The sequence below is a fragment of the Tursiops truncatus genome, chromosome 2 (genome assembly GCF_011762595.2).
Source record: "Tursiops truncatus isolate mTurTru1 chromosome 2, mTurTru1.mat.Y, whole genome shotgun sequence".
Lineage (NCBI taxonomy): Eukaryota > Metazoa > Chordata > Mammalia > Artiodactyla > Delphinidae > Tursiops > Tursiops truncatus.
In genome coordinates, this window is record NC_047035.1 from 115078446 (window position 1) to 115103532 (window position 25087).

At 50.1% G+C, this 25087-nt stretch overlaps 1 protein-coding gene across 1 annotated transcript in view; it reads left to right on the top strand.

Moving 5' to 3' along the window:
• Nucleotides 1–21337: 21337 nt before the first annotated feature.
• LOXL1 (lysyl oxidase like 1) overlaps nt 21338–25087 on the top strand; it is an 82733-nt gene continuing 78983 nt past the window's right edge. The window contains exon 1 of the mRNA XM_073801230.1: nt 21338–21341. The gene's annotated coding sequence lies outside the window, so the exon portion shown is untranslated. The remainder of the gene's footprint in view (nt 21342–25087) is intronic.

The window sequence follows — 25087 nt, forward strand, 5'->3', positions numbered from 1 at the left end:
AAGGTTTCCAGGCTCTGTGATGAAGTGAAAGCATAGTGGTGGGCGTTGGGGGAGGTGCTGAACGCTGGCAATACTCACCCTCACCCCTGCTGGCAACTGGGATAAGAACATGATATAAAGGCGACTTCCTAGGATGGCAGAGAATCACAAGAGAGGTCACAGAAATGCCAGAGGAGCTGGGACCTTGGCATGGATGAGACATAAACTTCTATCTTGTTTAAGTCACTGTTTCAGCAGCCAAGCCTGTGTCCTGACAGAGCACCATGAAGTATAAAATGAGGCCTCAAGAGGTATCGCTTCCAGAATGTGTGGTGTTGACGTTACTGGAGTATCAGTGCAAACCTGGCCATGACGAGTGTGGCGATAAATAGGCCGTGGGCAGACAAAGCCGTATTCAGGGCTGTGGCAGCTGGCGCCAAACGTGGGCCATTGAGGCCATGCGGAGGGAAGTTCTGGGGCGCTCGGAGGGGATAGGGACAGGGGGGAAGACTTCTTGGAGGAGGTAGAGCTCGAGATGGAGAGCTAGAAAAAGGCTTTCCAATGGAGGCCACTCCTCCCTCCCTTTCCCAGGGCCGCACCAAGCGGCGAGCCATCCTGAGAGCGTCAGGGGCAGGAGGAGAGAGGCGTGGTGCCTACGGTTAACCGGGGAGGCTGACTTTTAACCCGCAGCCGGATGGAGACCAGATGGTGGCCTGGGAGGTGTGCAGGGCAAGGGGCTAGGTGTGGCTCCAAAGGGACGGACCTGTGTCTCTGAGATATTAGCTTCAAGACTCTGAAGACAGGATGGCAATGGATGTGCACTCCAGCGATGGGGTCCAGGTCATGAACTGGTGCCTGGGACTGGCTCCCCCCTCCCCACCCTGCGGCTCCTCCTCAGGAAGGCACACAGCATTCACCCTTCACACGGGGGTGCCTCTAGTAGGCCTGCAGCCTGGGAACAAGGAGAGTCACGTGAACCCGCGTGCCAAGCCCTGGGGTGGTACCACACCCAATCAGCCATTCTCTCTTCACCCAGCTTTGGGAAGAGTACGTGTTTAGATGCCGGATAAGCCCCATCTGGCCAGGGTCAGGGCCCATTTAGAGACCAGGCCAGGACTGTCCAGCATAGAGGCATAGTCCAGGGCCAGGATCAGAAATTAGACTGGGACAGGGACCAATCTGTGACTAGGGTTGGGCTCAGCCTGGGACCAGGGTCATAGCTTAGCCTGTGACAAGGAAGGACCACAGCTCAGTCTAGGACCTGTCTGGGACTGGAGTCTGGACTTAGATTTTGATGGGGAAAGAGTGTTGAACTAACTGACCCCCCTGGGTATGAGCTCAATTTCATTAATTTCCCAGATAATAAACCATAATTAAAGGCTATCAGAGTATAAGTGTAATTTCTTCATTTACAGCATTCTTTTTTTTTTTAAATCTGCATTTTATTAAGGACCACCTATGATGCCAATGCCAATTTTGTTAGTTTGTTTGTTTTTGCGGTACGCGGGCCTCTCACTGCTGTGGCCTCTCCCATTGCGGAGCACAGGCTCCGGATGCGCAGGCTCAGCGGCCATGGCTCACGGGCCCAGCCACAGCATGTGGGATCTTCCCGGACTGGGGCACGAACCCGCGTCCCCTGCATCGGCAGGCGGACTCTCAACCACTGTGCCACCAGGGAAGCCCCATTTACATCATTCTTAACCTTTAAAACCATTTTACTTTTGGACCCTCTCTTTACTCTTCCCCCAAACTTGTGGTTTAGAGCCTTTGTCCCCTCTGGTAGAAGAGGGCATACAGGCCAGGGGGTAAGGTGAGCTGCCTCGCCTCTCACAACAGGGTCAGAAAGAGATGCAGTCAGGCAAGAGGCCAGTTGAGCAGGTGCCCAGCCCAGGGCAGTCTGGTGCCCTCACAGCTTCCTGCAGTGCTTTGGAGACAAGCCTCAGGTCACCCTGAAACCCACCGGCAGGCGGCAGGCGGGCAGCTGGCTGGAGGAATTGGCAGCAGGGCCGTCCTGGATCAGAGACTTGGGCCACAGCCAAGGCTGTTTAGTTGGGGTGGAGGGTAAGGGTGGTGATTTATTCATCCTGCCCCGCAGCGAGCCCCAGGGCAGGTGCCAGCAATTTGCCAGTCCTGAGTGACAGAGCCAGGAACCACCGAGCGGCCAGGAAGGGCAGGGACCCACCCCCCCACCCAGGTCCTCACGGCCACGCTCAGCCGCTGAAGGAAATAGGAAATGACAGTAAGTGACAAAATCGAAAACGTAATTAAGACAGATGGAAAAAACCGGCGGGGAAGATAAAAGCCGTTCCTCAGGCTCTGAGATTTAAAGCGAGGTCACAGATGACCCCATCTTGGCCGCACAGCCGGCAAAGAGGAGATGACGGGGGGTCCTTGAGGATAGGGGTCAAGCTCTGTGGAGGACAGTGAGCGAACTGGGCTTCGGCTGCGCTGAGTTTTGGGTTGGATACAAGGATGAACTTCCTGGGGTAGAGGGTGGCTAAACATTGGCATAAGTGTGACATCACCTTCTTTCCCCAAGGACATGTACTTCCCTCCTGGACAGACTTGGACACAGGGGCCTGGACAACCTGACCTCTCCAAGATCTGTGGGAATAAGAATGGCTTTATTGTCGAATGAGGAGTCTGCACAGGTGGCATTTGGGAAGAGGACAAATGCAAGGCGGCTAAGCAGGTAGCAGTTCCCGGAGGCCTTCCTGCAGGCCAGAGTTGGGAGAGTGGGACTCAGACAGGCCCCGTGGAGGTGGATGTCACAGTGCTTGGACGTAACATCCCCGAGTGACCCCTTTTTCCCTTTTGGCATTGCCCCTCGGTTAGACCAGGAATAGAGCGGGTGTGGATTCCACTCCCCAAACCCAGAGGAAGCAACAGGCCGCCTGGCCCTGGGCTTTCCAGAGGCTCTGATGGACAGAAGCCCAGGGGCCCTGGGTAGGGAGAGCCTGTTTAGGCCTTCATGGAGGGTGGGGTGTCTGGGATCCAGGGGGAGATTCCTGTTAGAGTCAAGGGCTCAGCACCAACGTCTGGAACAGGCTTGCTTTGCCAAGCACTGCTGAGAAAGCCAGCTTAGCCTTTGTTTTGTGGGACTGAACCGGCCAGCTTTATTGGCCCCCATTCTCCCTGTATCCTTGTCAGTGCTCTGTGACGGGCAACAGGCTGGCAGAGAAGGTGGCTTCTTTATGCTTGGTGACCTCCCAGGCTGGTGGGAGAGAAGAGACTTGTCCTCCAATTCAAGGCAGTCGTTCAGTTCCCATTTATTGAACATCTACTCTGTGTGAGGCCTGGGTTGGACGGGGGCCCACTGTGGAGCTTAAGAGGTTTATAGTTTTGTTAGGAATTGAAACCTATGAAGCAATCAGATATAAGTGACTTAAGTCGTAACCCAAAGTGACAGGTGGTTCACATGGTGAGTGCACAGAGACTGGGAGGAGGACGAATTCCATGCAGGCCAGAGTCATCAATACAGGCTTCTTAGATGAGGCAGAGCATGAACCTGACCTTTGCAGGACAAGGAAGAATGACTTGAAAGGTTAGAGGATGGGAATGCATCCTGGGTGGCTCAGTGTATAGGTAAACGTGTAGAGATGGGAAAGGATATTCAGAAAGAGTTTTTCTGAACTTCAGCACAGAACAAGGTCTGGGGTGGGGAGTGTAGAACTCTTGCGAGATCCCATCCAGTCCAAGGGGCTCAAATGTTTCTCTGTGAGAAGAGCCTGTGCCCAGGGTTGCATTACTTTCCCCACGTGGATAGACCCATCGCCAAGTCAGTTCCAGATCCTAACGGCCAACTACTCAGGCCTCTTACTCTTGGGTCTACGGAACAGGTTCCCTAAGTCCTGACACCCTCCTGAAGCCACAGAAAATGAAACCAGAGAGATTGAAATAAATGTCCCCCCTCTGCTATGCCGATGGTGAGGGATCAAAATCACTCCACCCCCCGACCATGGCCACAGAGTGGTGAGATGCACGTGGTGGGAGAGGGGGCCAGTGCCCCAGGCCCACTCCTTCCACTGTGAAATGGACCACGAGCTCCTCTGGCCCCAAGGCCAACCCAGCAGTCCTCCACTGCCAAAGATGTAGTGGAGACAGGTTGATCTTGCCATCCCTGGACCATCTTTCATTACAGGACACGTCCTTGTTATAGATACTGAGCATAAAACAGGGCCGGCATCATCTGAGAGACTGGAGAGATGCAGGAGGCGCACTCCATCATTTCAAGCACGCCATCCATCCATCCGTCAGAGGCCCAGCGTTTATGCCGGCGGCTAGAACACTGAAATATCAGATTAGGATTTATCGGGGGATGTTAAGTCATAATTTATGCCGCTCTCTCTCCCTTTTAGGGACGGTCTTCCTGAAACATCTCTATCTCCCTGACTAGCCATTCCTAATGACCCGAGAACGTGTGTCTGCCTACTTACAACTCTGTCTGAGGGGTGTTTTCTCCATTATCCCCCCCAACTCCATGGATCAGCCCCTCACGTTGGGGCAGCCCCTGTCTCTGATCTGGGAGAACAGATCCCCAGAGTACAAACTGTACGATGAAGAGGAGATAAGGCCCCTTTCCTGATTTGCCTGCTGGGTCCCCTGGGGATATTGGCATCTCAGGGGAACGTCATCCCTTCACCCCTGTTGGCTCCAGGGGAACAATGGCAACTCTAGGTCCAAGCTGTGTAGCCTTGGAGAAGTCACTCTCCACACTCTCCCCTTCTTCGGATGATTGGATGAACTTTAATGCTTCTCCCCACACGAAAACTGGGTGAGCACATGGCCTGGAGGCCTCAGCTCATTTAAGGCAAAGTCTGGCAAAAGGTAGGCATTCCAGGGTTCTGGAGAGATGTTAGGTCAAGGATCCAGGCTGGGGCTGTGAAGATAATGCTTAGTCACCCCTCATCTTGGGAGGATCCCAAAGGGAGCTGTTCTTTTTCAGGAGGGTGGTGCTGGGGCTTCAGTGCTGGTTTCCCCCCATCTCGTTCCTCTCTTTTTCTCTCTCTGTCTCTGTCTCTCTTTGCATTCTCCTCTGATTTATGCCTGCCTTGAACTTGCCATCCTGCTTCCCACAAACTACTTATTTCAAACCACATTTTGCCAGACCACAAATAGTCCCAGTGTTGATCCAGATGCCCACCAAGGTCAGAATCCAAAGCCTCAATCCCCCAATTCTGAATGGTCTTATTGACATTTAATGACCTCAGAGGAGCCTGTCTTAGCAAGAGACCCCCTTGGACAGACAAAAATGATAGAGAAACATTCTTGAACATGGACATTGAACACTGAGTGTTCTGAGAAGCTAGGAAACATTTTCACCCTTATCTCCTCACTCCACTTTGCCACCAGGGTGTAGCTAGTTCTGTCCAAAGCCGTGAGCTCCAGGGCCCTTTCAGAGGAAGTTGACCTGGGATGGAGTTGTATGAGGTAAGCATTCACACAGAGGAAACACACGTCTTAATAAAACAGGTAACATGGTTGTGACACAGCAGTGTCTTTTGATCAGATATACAGATTAAAAACATTTTTTTGAATATGAAATATCGTCACGTGGTTTGGAAAGGAGAAAACATTAAAGGCATGTAGTGAAAGATTTCCTTTCATTCCTAAGATCCAACCAGCTCCTATCCGCCCCCCCCCAAACTGCTACTAATTTCTTATGAAGTCTTCCAGAGTTTCTTTATGCCTATTATAAGCAAAACCAAATATGCATTCACATTTCTCCCCCATTTTTCACAAAAGTTAGTATCCTATCCATGCTATGCTGCTCCTTTCTTTTTTCACCTAATGAAATACCTTGATCTTTTTATTTCTTAATAAGCCCCTTCATTCATTTTCACAGCTACATAGTATTCCATTGCTGACTTCATATAATTCAAAATCTTCCTACAGCCAAACACATTTTGAAGTGGTTTGAAGGAGAACATACCTTCATCAGAGGATGTTTGAGATAAAAGATCAACGTGACTCACAGCAGCGAGTCCAAGTCTTCAGTTTACATAAGAATTGACTTGGGATGCAGAAGACACGTCCCTCCTGCCCCCATGCCTCGCCAGGATGCTGAGATCTGACCAGTAAGCTGTGCTTTAGCAAGTTGATTCTGCTCCAGGCATCTACAGCCCTCTCTTCGAGAAACTCTGGCGAATGGGAAAGAAAGTGAGAACTACATCCTATGCTGGAAATATTGTGCTTGCCACAATTAATCATTAAATTCAGTTCCAAGGGCGCTGGCAGCTCAGACCAAAGTGGAACCAAAAGGATACAGTGTTCTCCCTGCCAGGACAGAAGGCCAGTTTTTCAGGAGACATAAACACATCCCTGACACTAAATTCTAAGCAGAATTTATCATGGGAGCCATCACTTAGGGTACATTGAGCTGCCCAACGGGCGTCAGCTTCTCCGACAGCCACAGAAAATGTAGGCACATTCTTTAGAGCTCCTCTGCAGAAGTCATGGCCCGGTGCCAAGCTCAGGACAGCTCAGCTCAGGACAGTGTTTCTCTAGGAAGCTCAGCCAGCACTGGCCAGAAGGTGAAAAAACACAGGCCATCTGACAGTGAATATCCAGACACCTGTGACAAGGTCAGAACATCTGAATGGAGGAGCTCGATGTGACTGAGGAGAGAGAACCGGGAGACACATTCACTGGGCTTCTGAACCCAAGCGGGGGAGGGTCTCTGTCCTCTGTCCCTAGGCTGTGCCCAGTATAAAGATAGAGGCCTATCACCTTACCCTAAGAAGCTCCTGGAACAATGTGGTGGGAGAGAGAGGTGGATGGACAGCTATGTCCCCATTTTACCCCCTAAAGCTTTGAGCATTTCTTGAATCTTCAGCAACTGGTGTCACTTTCTCATTAAGCATACAACTCAGGGATTGGGACCTGGTGAGCCCTCAATATAAATATTGGCGCTGACGATATTGGTGGAGGAGGAGGGGCAGTAACTAGTGTGTTCCCCATCCTGCTGTCCTTAGGATATCTTGAAAACCTCCAGTGTTTTATGGATTCCAAGGGGGAAAATCAAAGTAAGTGTGTCCAATATGGCCCCTCAAGCCCAACTTTTGTCTACTCAAACTTAGGCAGGCCAAAACATTGCAAAGCCATTCTCTCCCCTCTCCTCTAGGCTCACCCTCATTCCAGATTGGACAATGACCTCATGATTGTCATCAGGATGTCCAGGTAATTGAAGCTATGGTTGAGTTGGAATAGATGAGGATATACCTCTGGGGTGTATTTAGCTTATCAGATGAGGCCTGTGATCTGGACAGATCTCATGGTTCCTATGAGATGGAAGAGAACTAAGGATTTATAGTGGGGATTGCTAGTTCTATACCAAAATCCATCTTCCATCATGATAGAGTCGTAGTTAGCCACGTGGCTCTCAGCTTGGGACTACATTTCCCAAGCTCCGTACAACTAAGTGCAGTCGTGGACCACATTCTCACCAATAGCAAATGTGGTATGTACCTTTTCCAGGCCTGGGCCATGAAACCTCGCAGGTGTGCTCCATCATCCTCCCTGCCCATGAGCCCAAACTTAGACATGCCTGTGACCCAACTGCAACCAAGCAGATAAGTACAGTGCCCTAGAACCATGGTTCTTAATGTTTTAGAGTACCTCAGAATTATCTAGAGGGATTATTAGATCATAGATTGCTGGGCCATACCACAAGAATTTCTGATTCAATAACTCTGGGGGTAGAAACTAAGAATTTGCACTTCTAAAAAGCTCCAGAGGTGATGCTGAGCCCCACTGGTAGAGGCTGGGTGTACTACCATGTCTTTACTTGGTGTGCTAGGCAGAATAATCCCCTCAACCCCCACGAAGAGGTCCACATCTTAATCCCTGGAACCTGTGAATATGTTATATTATATGGCAAAGGGGAATTAAAGTTGCAGATGTAATCAAGTTTGTTAATCAGCTGACCTTAAAATAGGGAGATTATCCTAGATTTTCCAGGCTGGCCCAAAGTAATCACAATGGTCTTTAAAAGCAGAAGCAGGAGGCAAGCGAGTCAATATCAGAGTGCTGCATTAGAAAGACACAACCAGCATTTCTGGCTTTGAAGATGGAGGAAGGGGCCAAGAGGCAAGGAATGCAGACAGCTTCTAGAAGCTGGAGAAGGCAAGGAAGCAGAGTCTCCCCTAGAGCCTCCAGAAGGGAATACAGCCCTGTCGACATGTTGATTTTAGCCATTGAGATCTGAGCCAGATTTCTGGTCACCAGAACTGTAAGAAAATTAATTTGTGTTGTTTCAGGCCACCGAATCTGTGGTCATTTATCATGGCAGCCACAGGAAACGAATGTGCTTGGGAACTGTGCTCTGTGTGAGGCTGATCCGGCCTCCAGAGCCGGCAGTTCCTTGGTGGGAGGGCTTTGCCTCCTCTGCTTCCCCCATAGAAGCACCTGGCTCGGGGCTGGGTCCTCAGGGAAGAGAAGGACACACAATAAAGCCACGTGGATAGCGCTGTGTGTCCTTTCCTGCTTCCCAAAACCAAAGAGAAAGACCGTGTTTGTGTCACTGTTTGGGACACCCTCTAACCACTGACTCCTATAACTAAGCCCTGTCTATCCAGAGATTGCACTTCATTGTGGGCCCAGCCTAAGCCTTCCTTCCACTATACATTTTAGAAGAAAATATTGACCTCTACTAGAGGCAAGGTTGGAGTGTGACTGGTGCAAACTAGCCCTGCTCCCACAGTCCAGCTTATCACATCTCATCAAGGCCATTGGGGACTTCTGGGGAGTCTTTGAGTCAGGATGCTGCTGCCGTTAGAACATGCTCCATGCTAGGGGTGGGGGTGGGGGGTAGGAGGGGTGGGGGAAGGAGGGGAAAGAATGAGGATGGGATCCAGACTCCCTCTGGAGGCCTATCTTTAGGAGTAGCTGTGGGGGCAGCTTGTGGACCTGGGAAGGGCATTTGGCCTCTGGGGATGGAAGCACCAAGCTTGAGCAGGGGCTCTGGGTATCTGGAGGACTCTGCTGAGTAAGGAGTTGTGCGATGGCAAGAGCAAATATCTGCAGGTGGGGAGGATTTATACAGAATCCTCACTGACTCTCCAGCCTCTGTCCCCAAAAGGAGCCCATCACCTCGCTGACACTCCTCTCAAGAAGCTGCCCTGCCCACACAGTGGGCCGCAAGCCCTCAAGCGCTCTCTTCCAGGAAGGCCTCGGGGATCTCCCAGCCCTCTTTGGTCTCCATGCTCTGACCCCTTCAGCCTGCCCCCCCCCCTTGCCGCATCTCCTTGCTCCCTGGGTCACACTCTTGTCTATCCACCCGAACATGAGCTTCCTGAAGACAAAGCCCTGTTTCTTCCAGAGAGCAGGCACTCATGTCCAAGCTGGAAGAACTGGAGGTAAAGGATGGTGTTTGCTGGCAGTTGTAAAAAAAAGGTAAAACCACTGCAGTTGGTGCTTGCCGGCAGACTGAAAGGTTGGTGGGGACACGAACCCTGAGCCAAGTGCAGGAGCAAAAACTAGGAGCCCTGGGATTTAGAGTCAGCCCTGTAGGGGTCGCCCTGTGTGACCTTAGGCAAGTCCCTTTACCGTCACCTGCACAGGCTTCGATTCCTCACCCTTAAAATGGGACTATAAATCCATACATGTTCAACCATGGGGGATGTTTTATGAGAAGCGCCTTGTAAGTGTCAGGAATTCTTTTCAAGCCCTGAAGTTAGGAAGAGGCAGAAGGAATGGAGGCTGCACAACTGAGCCAGAATGAGGGGAATTATGTCAAACCAGGGACATATTGGTTAAACCCAATAATCCTATACCAAAGTGGACTCCTGGGGCCAAAAGGGAAGTGGGATATTGTAGCCAAGGGGAGAGGGAGCATTAGGGATGTGCTGTCTATCCATCTGGTCAAACAGCCTTGGAAGCAAGAACAGCATGGAATGGCCCCTCAGAGTTCTGTTTGGGACCAGCAGGCCAGGCCTGGATCAGGCAGGGAAGAACCTAGCCTGTCAATCATTTACACTTTAGTGTGAATTCCGTAGCTGCTTTACCCTCCCCAAGGGGTTTACCTATCAGCCTGAACCCTCCAGGCAAATGCAAGATTCTGTCCCAGGCATCACAGTGAAAAGAATTGGCCATGGAGCCTTCAACTATGCAGCCACTGCTCTCTCAGCTTGGCTCAGGCTCCCCTGGATTCCCGAAATTCAGGAATGGTCTTTCTTGCCCATCCCACCAGCTTGAGCAGTGAATGGCCATGCCCAGGAAGTAGTAAGTCCCCCATCCTTAGTAGTGTCAAGCTTTGGACCAGTTCCTTGGACAGGAATCAACCTTCTGAAGTGTGCGTTAATGATATGCAAGGTCCCTCACAGGCTTGGATTCCAAGATTCAGTGTGAGGGACAGGCACACAGATGCTCTAAGGCCCTACTGTCTTTTCCCCCAGAAGTGGGTGTTTCACAGTCGTCCCTGGATCCCCTGACCCATTTGTATAGGGTTACTTTGTGGGAGAACTCTGGGCTTGCAGGTCCAACCCTTGGAGCTCACTCTCTAGGCACCCTGGAAAAGATCCCAGAGTGGCCACCACCCAGGTTACTGGTTTGCACAGCCTTTCCCAGGGCCTGAGAATGAGTTCCGGGGCAGAGGGAACACCAGCCCGGGCTTGCCTCCTTCCCATGCCCAAACTCCCCAAACTGCAAGGGGTACATTTTCCTTCCTTTGGGAACAGAAGGGACTGGCAACTTCTCTACCATTCTGGCAATGGTCGGATGGGAATTCATGCCAGAAAGGGCTGGGGTGAAATGAAGAGGAAAATAGGAAGGGACTAACATTTAGAGAGTTCCTACCCTGTGCTCAAAACTGAGAGAGCACTTTACAAGCATTTGTTCATTCTTTCAATCATTAAGTCATTCACCAATTACTTCAGCAAACACATAGTAAACATCCACCACACCTCAGGCCTGGCCCTGCCTTCAAGGAATCCACAGAAAAACAAATGCTATGAAGGTTATTTCATTACCTCTCACAAAATCCCTGTGATGAAGGTATTATTCTTCCCATTTTACAGATAAGGAAACCGAAGAGCAGAGAGGTTAAGCAATTGGCCCAAGTTTACATGATTTGTAGGTGGCAAAGCTGGGAAACAGACAGAACTTGGTTTTCAATTCTGTTACTTCTGCCCCTTCCAACAGTGTGTCTGTCCTCATGTGTAAAATGGGGGTGCAGTTCCCTATTTGCAGGGTTGTTATGAAGCTTAGATTAGATACAATGCATGTTAAACACTGTCATGATGTGGATATGCGGTAAGTGGTTCAAGATGCAGTGGTTCTTGTGGCTCCAAGTTCAATGTTCTCTCACTTCCTCATATGTTTGTTGGAGACAGGCTGCCACAAAGCTGGACTTAACGGGAGCTGTGGAAGGAGGGAGGCAATGAAGGGCTTGGGAAAGCCTAGGTCCTGTGGGAAGCAGATATTTATCAGTCTGTCACCAAGGTATAATTGAGCACCAGTTGTGTATCCTCAGGATGTGAGAAGGAGATGAAAGACCCAGAAGATCCAACCCCCAAACCCCACCCTCAGGGAATTCTCAGGATGGTTGGGAAGGTGAAACAGACACATGAAACCACAGAGGACAGAGCCCTGGCTATGAGTTCACAGCGTAAGTGCTATAAGTGCGCATGGGTAATCGGGAAGCTTCCTGGAGAAGGAAAAACTTGAGCTTGGCCCCCAAAGGATCTAGATGGTGAAGAAGAGGCAGCTGATAAGGGGATCGTAAGCAGGCCCAGCCATTGGGCACAATGTGCTTTTTTAATTTTTAAATTTTGAAATAACTATAGACTTCAAGAAGTTGCAAAAAATAGTATAAAAAGTCCTAAGTACCCATCGCTCAGCTCCCTCAGTGGTATGGGGGAATGTAGGGATAACTATAGTGAGTTCAAAACCAGGAAATTGACGTTAGCACAATACAATTAACTAGATTACAGATCTTACTCAGCCTTGGCCTGTTTTTGCATGGATTCATTTTTTTTTTGTATGTGTATAGGTATAGTTGTATAAGTTTATCACATGTATAAATCTGTACTACCACCACTACAATCAAGATACAGAAAGGTTCCATTACCAAAAAGGAGCTCCCTTGAGGACACGTCTTTAAATGGCCCACATTATGCTCTACTCATAGGCACCAAGGATGTGGTAGCCCCTGTGCTCTGTTCATCAGATTGGACAGGTCTACTTATCCTGTCCTGCTCTGCCCAGTGAAGGGAAGTTAAGGCCTGGGTAACCAGGGGCAGATCTCCCTCTATGAAGAGGCTCATCTTGCTTCTTTCTTGCTGGAGAAACTGAAACTCTGCAGACTTCGTCCTCGCCAGGTGAGGCTTGGACAATTGCACCGTGATTCAGCACCACGGACAGATCCAGGGTGCCTGGGAAGGCAAAGAGGGTTTATAAAGATAAAAGAAAGGGCTGGGGCTTCCATGGTGGCGCAGTGGTTGAGAGTCCGCCTGCCGATGCAGGGGACACGGGTTCGTGCCCCGGTCCGGGAGGATCCCACATACCGCGGAGCGGCTGGGCCCGTGAGCCATGGCCGCTGGGCCTGCGCGCCCGGAGCCTGCGCTCCGCAGCGGGAGGGGCCACAACAGTGAGAGGCCCGCGTACCACAAAAAAAAAAAAGAAAGGACTGGATTCTTTTCTGGGTCACCTCTTAATCTGGAGATGCACCAGCCCTGGTGAGTATGGACTCCCTTCCCCCAAGCTCGCAGAGCAGGGAAGTGAGAGGACATTTCAGGAGTGCGGATCCCTGCATGCCTGGCCTGACTCCTCTCCCTTATTCAAGGTTCATCTAAGTCTCTTCTGGTCTGAGAATCTCTCCTTGACTTTCCCACCTTGCTGGCTCCCTTCTCTGAATTAATTTACCCCAAAATCTGGCAGAACCATCCAAGACAGGCTGGGAGCACACCGTGTGCTGCTCTCTGCCTGCTCCCACATATGAAGCTGTGGGAGCCAGCCAGAATGCAGATGCCTTAAGACAGGACCAACTTGTCCTTTACTTGTCTCTTCTGTTCTCTCCTTCTTATCTTCCTACTCATTTGAGCTCCACACAGGGCTAGGCACTCAGGTTCTTTCTGGATGACATGTTAGCCAGGGAATGATTCTGTCCTCAGCTTTAATTTTCCTTCCAGAATCCCATCCTGGGCACCTTTTCTGTGTGGCATTGTTGCCACAGGGATCAGAGGGGACATATGCAAACTTCAAGTTGCCTTGCAGAACTCCTCAGCCCAGCTTCCCTCTCTTTCTCCCATAGGCTGTAAGACCCTTGCTCCTAGGAAATCCTCATCCATGATCTTTATTATGCTGGATGTCTTCCCCAGCCACCTCTCCCACTGGTATCACTGAGAACCCTTGTCATGGAGGCTGTGCTGCATCACCCAACTGGCCCTTACAGGACTCGCTCTCACAGCTGAAGGGAGGTGGTTGTTTGATAGCTCTCATATGTCCATTCTCTATGGGAATTGTCTCAACTGAAGAAAGTGTCCTTGTCCAAGGTCACCTCCCCTTTCCAGGGCAGTCGATACCCAATGACTAGTCAGTGACAGGGTATAAAGGCCCAGCTCCCTCACCCCAACTCGAGACAACTCTGAAGGATCATTCCAGCATCAGGGCTCCTGCAGAATCAGCTGAGGCTTTCACTGAGACTGCCTTGCAGCCCAACCTCTCCCTCTGCCCAGTCCTGCTCCCTTTCCTCCCCAACAAGCATTGGCCCTGAGGCCGCTCCCCAAGAAATTTTGCATATCAGTCATCTCAGAGTCTGCTTCCAGGTGAACCCAACCTAAAGTCTTGGCCCCATGGAATTAGGCTTCCTGCTGACACCCCTGCCCACCATCTGGCTACACAGAACCAGGCCCACCAAGGCAGAGTAGAGCTGCCTTGTATATCAATTTTTCTCCAGTCTCCTAAAGACTGCCCACTCCACTTTCTATGACAGTCCCCAGACTTGCTTCTAGCAGCAGGCCTTCCCTGATGTTCTCTGGGTCAGCTGGTATAGTAAAATAGGCTTTGAACACAAGAAGATCAGGGTTTGGGCTCCAGCTCCCACACTAACTGGCTACGTGAACTTGGGCAAATTCCCTAATCTCTTCAAGTCACTATTCCCATGTCTGAAGCAGAAATGATAATAAGAACATCACAGGCCTGTCAGGAGGATTAAATGATACAACATAAGGAAACCTGTTTAGCACAGTGCCTGGCATATAAAAATGTGCTCAACAAATATGAATTCCCTTCCCTTCTTCTTTTGGGTCTGGGGCACTTTCCACATAATTGCCAATTAACACTTTTCAGTTAACCCAGTACTGAACATCACAAGCACAGATGTGGCGTAAGTCTCTAGGAAAAGTTTGGAATTTTCCATGTGATAGAGCAGGGAAGTGGGTGATGGTCAATCAACTCAACTCTCCCTGTATGCTAGTCTTGATTTTCATGCTGTTGGAAAATTCTTGGCATCCAGTGAAAATTCTTCATGGCACAAGGAATAGCAGGCATTTTCATTTTGTCCTAAGAGGAAATGGAATCCAGCCAGACCTCCTTTTATACCTGGCTGGAGCAGAGGCTATGTTCCCTTAAGACACAGGACCAACCCTTCTTCCTAAGCAACAGGGGAATGGGTTGGAGAGGGGGTGGTACCTGAAATTATGGCTGCTGGGGCCACACAACAGGGTGCTGGCTTCTGGAAGAGAGCACCTGAGCAGACAAATCAGCCTGTTAAGATTGTTTTGTGAAAGTACAACTTGTCCCTAAAATAACACACCAAGTATCCAACTTTCCAACCACTGTCTCTTCCCCAGATGCAATAAGCATCCACTCCCCTCCACCATCTCCCTGCTCCTTCAGCCCCATCCCTCTCCCCACTCCTCATGCGAGCAGAAGATGCTCTGACCTCACCAGGGCTGAGCCACCTTCTCAGAGCAGCTCCATGAGCGAGCTGAGTGTGAATGACGGGAGCTGGAAAGGGCTTGGGGAGCCTGGGGCAGGAAGCCACACACCCCGTGTACATCCCAGCTCCAGCTGGGCCCTTTTCTGTCAACCTTGGCCCAGTACATGCCGTCCTCAGTGACACTTGCGCTGGGCTCAGAGAATGCTGAATTCAGCCCCAATTAAGGGGCCATCTCGGGGCAGGCTGCCAGAACCAGCATCTGCTATTTTGGGACCTGCTGAAGACACGATCTTCTCTCTCTCTCCTTCTCCATCTCTGCTCTATTTCTCCTCTCTCTCCTTTCTCCATTTCCATTATTTCTCTAGGTTTTTCTACTTGACTCTGCATGTCTTTTCATCTCTTGGCTTCTTTGTCTGTCTGTCTCCCCCTCTCTGTGACTGTATCTCACTCTATATCTCTCTTATCAAACCGATTTGACAAACACTCCCACCGTGACTGTACCAGCCCCTGTGCTCTGGGGAAAAAGCGATGCACAGGCTCCTGCCCTGGAGGAGCCCTGGGTGCGCCCAGCCTTCCTCTGGTTCTCCCCACCCCTCTCTGCATCTTAACCAGCTCTGCTCTCCCTGCCCAGGAACTCCAGGGCTTGCTGCTGAAGGCCAAGAAGCGGATTCACATTCCAGCCACCTCCGGGTGCATGAGCAGTTTCTGTGCTCCAGGCTTCCAATTCCAACAGCAAAAGTGCTGTCATTTCCCAGGTTGGTCTGTGGCAGCAAATGCTCCAGGATGCCCAAGAGGCCCAAAGCCATGCTGCCTCACTGTCCTGGGCCCAGGGAGACCTGGCCTAAGGCCTGCAGTGTAGGACTGTTTGATCTCTCTGGGTCAGACCAGTAGGACATGCCCCTTGTCCATCAAGAGATTGAGCGTTCATAGACCATAGCCTCTTCCTTCCAGGGGAGAAGGCCCCCTGAAGGGCCCCTGGCCAGCACCACACTGGGTTTAAGAGGATGTCTTATCTCCATCCCTGCTGCCTTTCAAAATGCTAGACCCAGCTCACTTCCCTCCTTCCTGATCACCCAGCCCACAGCACCATCTCCTGTCCCAGTTCCCACAGCCCTAGAAGCCTGACCTATGCTCTCAGCACTGAGCTCTTCTACCCTGGTACCTGTTGGCTGGAATAATCCTGACCTGTGTTCTTTGTCACAGGGTGTGGGGCAGGGATATTTAACAGGACCCACCTGTGAACTCTCCGAGGTCCTTCCCTTCTGGGGCTTCCCCATGTACTAGGAATAGGGGGTATGTGGTAACTTCTTATGTACACTACTGAATTAATGTTTTTTTTTAATTACCACCTACTATGTGCCAGGCACTATTAGACTTTTTCAGATGTATTACCTTATTTGATTCACAGATCAGGCTCTGAAGCTTATTAGCCCCATTCCAGAGCTGAAGGAACTGAAGCCCAAAGAGGTTTCCCAAAGTCAAATGATAGGAACCCAGGTCTCCTGATTCTGTAGCCAGGGCTTGTTCCAAAACCCAGCTCCTGCCTATAAATAAAAGAAAGAAAGAAAAGGCTTCAACAGAGCATGGTTCTTCCCCCAAGGAATGCTTAATTTGAGATCCAGGGGCCTCACCGCACTTAGCAGCTGGTTGAGAGCTAGGCCCAGCTCTTCAGGGAAAGCAGGCTGGGCCACCAGCACACTGAGCCAGACTCAGGCTCTGGTAGAGCGGAGAAGCCCTTTCTCTGGGCCGCGGGCACAAGTAGTGACAAGCTCTCAAAGGGAGCCCAGGGGTGAGAGGACACCGTGGGGTGGAGGGGGAGAAGGGAGGCTTCTTGAGCTGCTGTCAGCCAAAGGTCAGAGGAGGAGGCACCAAAGGCTCCCAGCGGCAGGGGTTACTCAGACCTCCACTCTTGGTGGGAAACAGGAGGTTGGTCCATCAGGGCTGTCTTTGAAGTTCCCCAAGGAAGGGACATGCGACCTGGGGCTTCCCTGGTGATCAGTCGGTCCCCCTCAGGCCTGTGACATGAGTGGGGTGTCTGAAGCAGGCTTTGGAGCTGGGGAGAGAGTGCAGGTCTGGGAAGGTGCTTTGATACCTCCTTTCTTCTGTGGCTTTTTCAAGATCGCTCTGCTCTTTGTCAGCTGTGCAGTCATGTCAGGATGTGCCAGTTGAAGAAGAAGCAGGCGGGGGAGTACGGGCTGTGCCAAGCTGCTCCAGAGGGAGGCCAGGGCCCTCCGGCAGGTGCTGCACAGAAGCCTGTCTGCAGCCCAGGCCCAGCCCAGGAGTCTAGAACTCTGACCTCTGCGGGACCCTGGCTCCTGAGCTGCCCTAGCCTATGTCCCGTGACTTCTAACCAGTCTCTCAGAGCCAGCCCTACTAACCCTTAGACTTCAGGGGACCCCCCATGTCCACAGCTCTGGCCCCCGAATCCTGGGCCCAAGACGTCTCTGCCTTGGGGGCCACATCTTACAGGTCACCAAGTCCTATAGATTCTAAACCACTCCCTCTTCTTTGGTCCCACTACCTCTGCTCGGATCAGACCTTCCTCATCTCCCCCTTGGGCAGTTGTCACACATGTTCTTCTGGCCTCTGGTCTGTCCCATCCACTCCAGAGCCAGCTTTCCAGCTCAGCTTCATGGCCTCCGTCATCTTGCACTGACACCCACGGTGCGGTGACATGGCCCCTTTCAACCTCTCCAGGCTTATCCCCACTCTCCCCAACACCGCCCCACCTGGCTTCAGCTTCACACAGCCATGGCCATTCCTCAAATATGCCCACCTGCTCTCACCACTAGGCATCTGCCCACGCTATCCCCTCTGCATAGGATAGATTCTCGCAGCCCTGCCTATAAGCACTGGTCCATCCTCTTCCTCTACTCAGTCTAGACTCCATTTAAGCTTTACCTCCTTCAGAAAGCCTTTCCTGGCTGCGAGCCTGGGCCCAGCGCTGCCCCTCGTCTCTCTTTGCGCCCCGTGGTCTTTGTGTCCTGGTCCTTGTCATGCTGTGTTGTCACTGCTGGCAGGAGTGTCTCCTTCAGAGAACTGGGCCTCCTGGAGGGCTGTGCTTCACAGCCCAGCGTGGTGGGATGATAAAGAAACAGGCAGCTGCTCACCAGTTCCCACCATCTGCTTGAGGTAATAACACACACACATACACACACACACACACACACACACACACACACACACACACACACCCCTACCTGATCCCTCACTGGACCAAGAAGTTGAGCTAAGTCATCAAGGAGGGTTCCCCGAGAAGGCAGAATTTGAACTAGGTCCTGGAGGCTTGCTCTGCACCTGTCCAAGGATGTGGGTGTGGACACTTGTGCCAAGTAAGGCGGGTGAAAAATGACTATGGTGGATCACATTCATCTCCCCAATGCTTCACTTCCCTGCGTCCATGCCCTTTACTCTGTGATGCTACATGGCTCTTCCCCGCCCTATCCTGCCCCTTTGGGCCCAGCCATGTGACTTACCTTGGCTAATGGGATGCCAGCAGGCTTGAAATGGGCTTTCACATCAGAACCTGCCTTCTCCTGCTCTGCCATCAGCAATGAGAACATGTCCACGCTAGCCTGCTGGAGGATGAGAGACCTGTGCAACAGAGCCAAGTCATCTTAGTCACCCCAGCCAAGGCTAGCCTAGGGCAGCCAATGGCCAGCCAACCTCCAGAGATGTGAGTGAGCCCAACTGAGACCTGAAGAGCCACCCAGCAGAGCCCAGCCACCCAGCTGACCCACAGAAGAGTAAATTAAATGCTTATTATTTCCAGCCACTGAATTCAGGGAGTTTGTTACACAGCATTATTGAGACAATACACCGACTAAGGCTAAAGAGATCAGCCTCTGGGGAGATGGGCTTATCCACAATGGTGCCCACAGTGGGCTGGTAAATAGGGAGTCTGAACAGAGTTCCCCTTTCCTTCAGCATTTCTCACCACGCCCTCCTTTCCAGCCATCCTGGGCTTCGTGAGGCCTCACACATGTTCTGTATCTCTGTACAACCTGTTCCCTCCTCCTGGAATGCCTGTCTCTGTCTCGTCCTCTTTGAATCCTGCTTTCACTTCAAGGTCAGGTCATACCCTAGAAACCTTTATGGACACACAGCCTCATAGCCACCCTAAACCTTTTGGGAACGACGTAAGGTATAAGTAAGTAATACTCCCTCCTTTCTCCCTCTGCCCCTCCCTATGTCCCACTGTGGTCTGCCTTAGCTTTACAGAGGCACACTCTCCTTCACAGTTATTAATCCACGGGGCTGTGCTACCTCCTGTTCAATTGAATAACTGAGCAGCTAGCTGTGCTAGCTCCCTCCCACAGAGGGAGCAGACCTCATGTACTCCTAGATCTCACAGAGCCTCAGCGCAGCTTCTGATAGCCAGAAGCCTCTGGAAAGTGGGCAATGAATAGCGATGAATACACTTTCCAGCTATTGATTTTAGAACAATGTGACATGATACATTGTAAAAAAAATTGAAATCCAAAGACCTATTTTCAAATGGGCCTAAACAGACATTTCTCTAAAGAAATAGGAGCTAAACAGACATTTCTCCAAAGAAGACATACAGATGCCAACAGGCACATGAAAAAATGCTCATCACTGCTAATTATTAGAGAAATGCAAATCAAAACTACAATGAGGTACCACCTCACCTGAGTCAGAATGGCCATCATTAAAAAGTCTGCAAATAATAAATGCTGAAGAGGGTGTGGAGGAAAAGGAACCCTCCCTACACTGTTGGTGGGAATGTAAACTGGTGTAGCCACTATGGAAAACAGTATTAGAGGTTCCTCAAAAAACTAAAAACAGAGTTGCCAAATGATCCAGCCATCCCACTCCTGGGCATATACCCAGACAAAACTATAATTGGAAAAAGTACATGCACCCCTATGTTCATAGCAGCACTATTTACGATAGCCAAGACATGGAAACAACCTAAATGTCCATCAATGGATGAATGGATAAAGAAGATGAGGTATATATATACAATGGACTATTACTCAGCCATTAAAAAAAATGAAATAATGCCATTTGCAGCAACATGGATGGACCTAGAGATTATCATACTAAGCGAAGTGAGTCAGAAAGAGAAAGACAAATACCATATGATATTACTTATATGTGGAATCTAAAATATGATGCAAATGAACATACCTACAAAACAAAAACAGACCCAGATATAGAGAACAGACTTGTGGTTGCCAAGGGGGAGGGAGGTGGAGGAGGGAAGGATTGGGAGTTTGGGATTAGCAGAGGCATACTATTATATACAAGATGGGTAAACCAGGTCCTACTGTACAGCACAGGGAACTATATTCAATATCCTGTGATAAACCATTATGGAAAAGAATATGAGAAAGAGTATATATATATGTATATATAACTGAGTCACTTTGCTGTATAGCAGAAATTAAACACAACATTGTAAGTCAACTATACTCCAATAAAACTAAAAAAGGAAAAACAAACACACAAAACCCAAAGACCTATTTTCAGTCCTTACCTTGCTCTGCGACACTTGGCCGAGCCCTGACCCCTCTGAGCCTCAGATTTCCCACATGTATAATGAGGGGTTGTGCTGACCCTTCTCCACACTCCCTGCCAGTGCTGAGCATCTGTGACATTTGCCCATGTGTCTAGTCCTCTGGCTGCCAGCTCTGGCCTGGCTCTTCCCACCATTCCTCACTCGCCCTGAGTTCAGCCTCAGAGCCTCCCGCCCGCTGGCAGCCCCGGCCAAGGCTTTGGATGGTGGCTACTGCGTTGGCGTGGCTTCTTGTGACTGCCAGCATCCTCCACTTCCTGAGCCTGCCGGTGGGCTTGGTATTGGGAGTCATCTCTCCTGCAAGCTCTGCTGGGCAAGGCTGGGTCCCTGCCTGTCTGACAGGGGAGCGTCTTCAGGACACACACACACACACCCACACACACACACACACACACACATGCACGTGTGAGCTCCTCTCCTGGCAGCTGCTGCTGGGCCAGTAGGAAGGAATGTTGACAGGCTGTATTTTCCCCACTAGAGTCGGGTGAAAAGAGGAGAAAGGAAGAAAATGGACCAGGGCAAAATTATCCAGAGAGGGGAAGACCTTTCCACGCCAGCTTACTGAAAACAAGGATAATATTTTAGAGAGCAAAGCTTCCTGAGATACAGTAGACGAAGGGAGGTAAAGGCCTCTGAGCTAGATTGTAGCCTCTAGCCAATATCATTGCTTTCTCCAGCCTCACCTCCAGGCTCATTTTTGCAGCTGGGGAAGCTCCAGAGATGCTCAGATCAGGTGCTCCCTGGGATACCAGGAAGGAGCACGGGACAGGAGTTCACAGGGTCTCTGTGTCTGGGGCTGCGGCAGCAGGATGGAGGAACCCCAGGCCTACACTCACATCCACCCTGCCCCCACGGCTTTCAGATACCATCCATCATGTCCATCATAGGTGATGGGGGCTGATCCAAGGCAGAGTCTCCAGCTTTGCTTCTGTGCTCCGCCTCCTTCCTTGTCTGCCCCCTCTCCAGCACAGCAGGCTTGAAGGAAGCACGGAAAGGCTGCAGGTAGGTGCTCACTCACTGCTGTTCCCACACCACCTGCCACCTCACCTCCATGAAAGTCAGAGACAGAGATTAAGGGGCTGGAAGTTGAAACCTGAGGTTCTAGCTGGGGTAATTGCCTTGGTACCTCTGCACGCTTGGAACGTCCGACTCTTCTTTTGCATACCTGGATATCTCTTTTACAGGTATGAGGTAATCAAGCCCACTCTGTCAATGGCTGCAGGGATGAAAAAGACCTTCTGAATCCATGAGGCCCTCCATACGTGGGAGATGTTTTCATTACTGAGACCAGAGAGTGGTCCCCAGGGAGCTTCGGGCCTCATTGTGCGGGATCATGACCCTTTGTGTAGCCTACACTTTGAGGAGCATAGCTAGGACCTGGCCCCTGCCCCTCATCCGATGCCCCACTTCATATCCCCCGACCAGCCAGCAGCCTCAGAACCCCTCTGGGCCCATCCCAGGGTAGGGCTGTCAGGGAGGTAGAGAAGGAGGTGTTCTGGGCCTTCCCTTTTCACGCTCTCATCTAGAGTGTTGATGAGGTGACAGAGCCTCCCGAAGAACAGTGAGAGGCCAGGGCAGACACAGTGTGAGCGGGGGCAGAGGGTGGGGCTCAGACTCTCCAGGAAGGGAGAGGGTGCTGTGGGCTGGAAGAGCCAGGAGGGCTTCCTGGAGGAAGGGAAAGGCTTGAGTTGACTTTGAAGGACATGGCTGCTGCTGCTGCAGTGAGCCTGGGCATGGCTGATTGAGGTGTTAAGGCCCAAAGGCAGGCATGCAAAGCTCCAGGGGAGGCCACCCATGCCAGTGCTAAGGAACAGACCCCCAGGCATCAGAGTTCAGCAGCAGGGGAGCCACCAGTGGCTGAAGGGGGATTCAGGCAGAGGCAGGATGGCACTGATGCCCAGGAGTTCCCCTTCTGCTTTTTCTCTGAAGGAGTGAGCACCAGGCTGATGAATGGGTGACCCAGAACACAGGCCTGCAAGTGGTTGCCCTCAGGCCTGGCCAGAATGGAAGCCAATTATCAGCTCTCAGAAGCACAAGAGTCCAACTGCCTGTTAGAGTGAGAAGGGCCCAGAGAATCCTGCTCTGCCCACAGATCTCCTAGGTCTGTCAGGGCAAACCACCCCCCAGAACTAAGCCCTCCACATCCATAGGCCATCTGAGCTGTGTGGGTCCAGTTGGGGCAGAATGGGGATTGTCACACCCAATCTAGAGATGAGAAAACTGAGTCCCGGGGAGAACAGGTTTGACCTAAGGGTCATGGCCCAGGACTAGAACCTAGGCCCCCTGCTCCTCAGTTGAGTCAGTGTAGACAAGATAACCGGATAACCTGGGTCAGCGTAGACAACTGGATTACCAGGAGCAAAAGAATCCACTTTGGAATAAAATTTACACAGTGGGGGCTTCCCTGGTGGCACAGTGGTTGAGAGTCCGCCTGCCGATGCAGGGGACACGGGTTCATGCCCCGGTCCAGGAAGATCCCACATGCCGCGGAGTGGCTGGGCCTGTGAGCCATGGCCGCTGGGCCTGCACGTCCGGAGCCTGTGCTCCACAACGGGAGAGGCCACAACAGTGAGAGGCCCACGTACCGCAAAAAAAAACAAAAAACAAAACAAAACAAAACAAAAAACACTTACACAGTGGAGATGCAAGATAAGCAATGTGTATGGGCAGAAGCCTGCCACATGCTAGGCGCTGAGCTGGATACTACACAGGGCCTCGTTTAAGACTCAGATCTATCCAATGGGTTCATTATCCTCAGCTCCATACCATGGGTGGGCGAAGAAACAGACGTTTGGAGAGTCTGGGCATCTTTTCCAAACCACCCAGGAGGAAGGGCAGAGCTGGGTTCTGAACACAGTTCTCTCTGCAAAGCTCTGCATCTTTCAACCACCGCCTGGCAACACCAAACAACTGTCAGAAGCTTTGGGCCAGGGAGGGAACAGCCATGCAGGCAGGACAGGAGTCAGGGTCCTACCACCAGTAGCTGATTCAGTTTGGTTTTCTCATGCTTCTCCCAGTGCCAGGGCCTGGCACCTCTGGGAATTGGTTCAGAGCATAACACCACCAGCAACAGTAATAACTTTACTGCTACTTCTATCTGCTTCTACTCCAACTGCTACAGTTTCTGTGCTAAGCACTTTACATATACATACACACACATGCACTTTACATATACCATCTGATTGAATCTTTAAACAAACCTTTGAGGTAGGTTCTTTTTATTCCCATTTTGTGGTTAAGAAAACTAAGTCTCCAAGGAGTAAAGTAACTTGGCAGTCTATCTCTAAAAGCTTGTACAGTCTACACCACCCAAGGATTTCAGGTAGAAAGAAAGACATCTTTCCAACAGTGGGAGTTGCCTGAGAGTGACATGGTGGTCTCTGGAGGAGGGGAGCCCCATCAATGAAGCTTTTTTGCTGTGTGTGGGGGTGGGGGGAGGTTGTGCCCGCAAAAATACTATTTATAGTTGCCTTTTTAAAATTAATATTCACTACTGGGCATATACCCTGAGAAAACCATAATTCAAAAAGAGTCATGTACCACAATGTTCATTGCAGCCCTATTTACAATCGCCAGGACATGGAAGCAACCTAAGTGTCCATCGACAGATGAATGGATAAAGAAGATGTGGCACATATATACAATGGGATATTACTCAGCCATAAAAAGAAACGAAATTGAGTTATTTGTAGTGAGGTGGATGGACCTAGAGTCTGTCATACAGAGTGAAGTAAGTCAGAAAGAGAAAAACAAATACCATATGCTAACACATATATATGGAATCTAAAAAAAAAAAAAAAAGGTTCTGAAGAACCTAGGGGCAGGACAGGAATAAAGATGCAGACGTAGAGAATGGACTTGAGGACACAGAGAGGGGGAAGGGTAAGCTGGGACGATGTGAGAGAGTGGCATGCACATATATACACTACCAAATGTAAAATAGATAGCTAGTGGGAAGCAGCCACATAGCACAGGCAGATCAGCTTGGTGCTTTGTGACCACCTAGAGGGGTGGGATAGGGAGGGTGGGAGGGAGATGCAAGAGGGAGGGGATATGGGGATATATGTATATCTATAGCTGATTCACTTTGTTATACAGCAGAAACTAACACACCATTGTAAAGCAATTATACTCCAATAAAGATGTTAAAAAAATAATATTCAATTTACTAAGGGCACACATTTGAAAACAAAGCTTTTCTTCAGGATTAAGTTCCACTTACTGATCTTATTGTTCTATTTATAGGTGTAATATAATAAGAACAGGACCTTCACTTTTTCTTCAGTTAAAGTTTGATTAACTCAAGTTGAAAAAACTAAACTCTCTTAAACAATCAGTGCCATTTACAATGTAATTAAATTTGCTTAAACAATTTCAACTACATATGAACGTTTAATATATTTGATTTTCCTAAGTAACTTAAATGTCTAATTGAACAAGCAAAACCTTTGTATCCGGTACTGGTAAAACTGTTGTGAGTCTGATAAATTAAATTTATAAATACAGTGACTTTCACATTCTCTTAAATATTGCAATACTGTTTGCAAAATTAGTCAAATTCTCCCATACCTTTCAACTTAAAATTACATGTCTACAGGCTTCTGGTTACAGCTAAGATGGAGTAAGCACACTTCACCTTCCCCCTCCCGTTGATTATAAATAAAAACCCTGGAACAGATACATAAAAC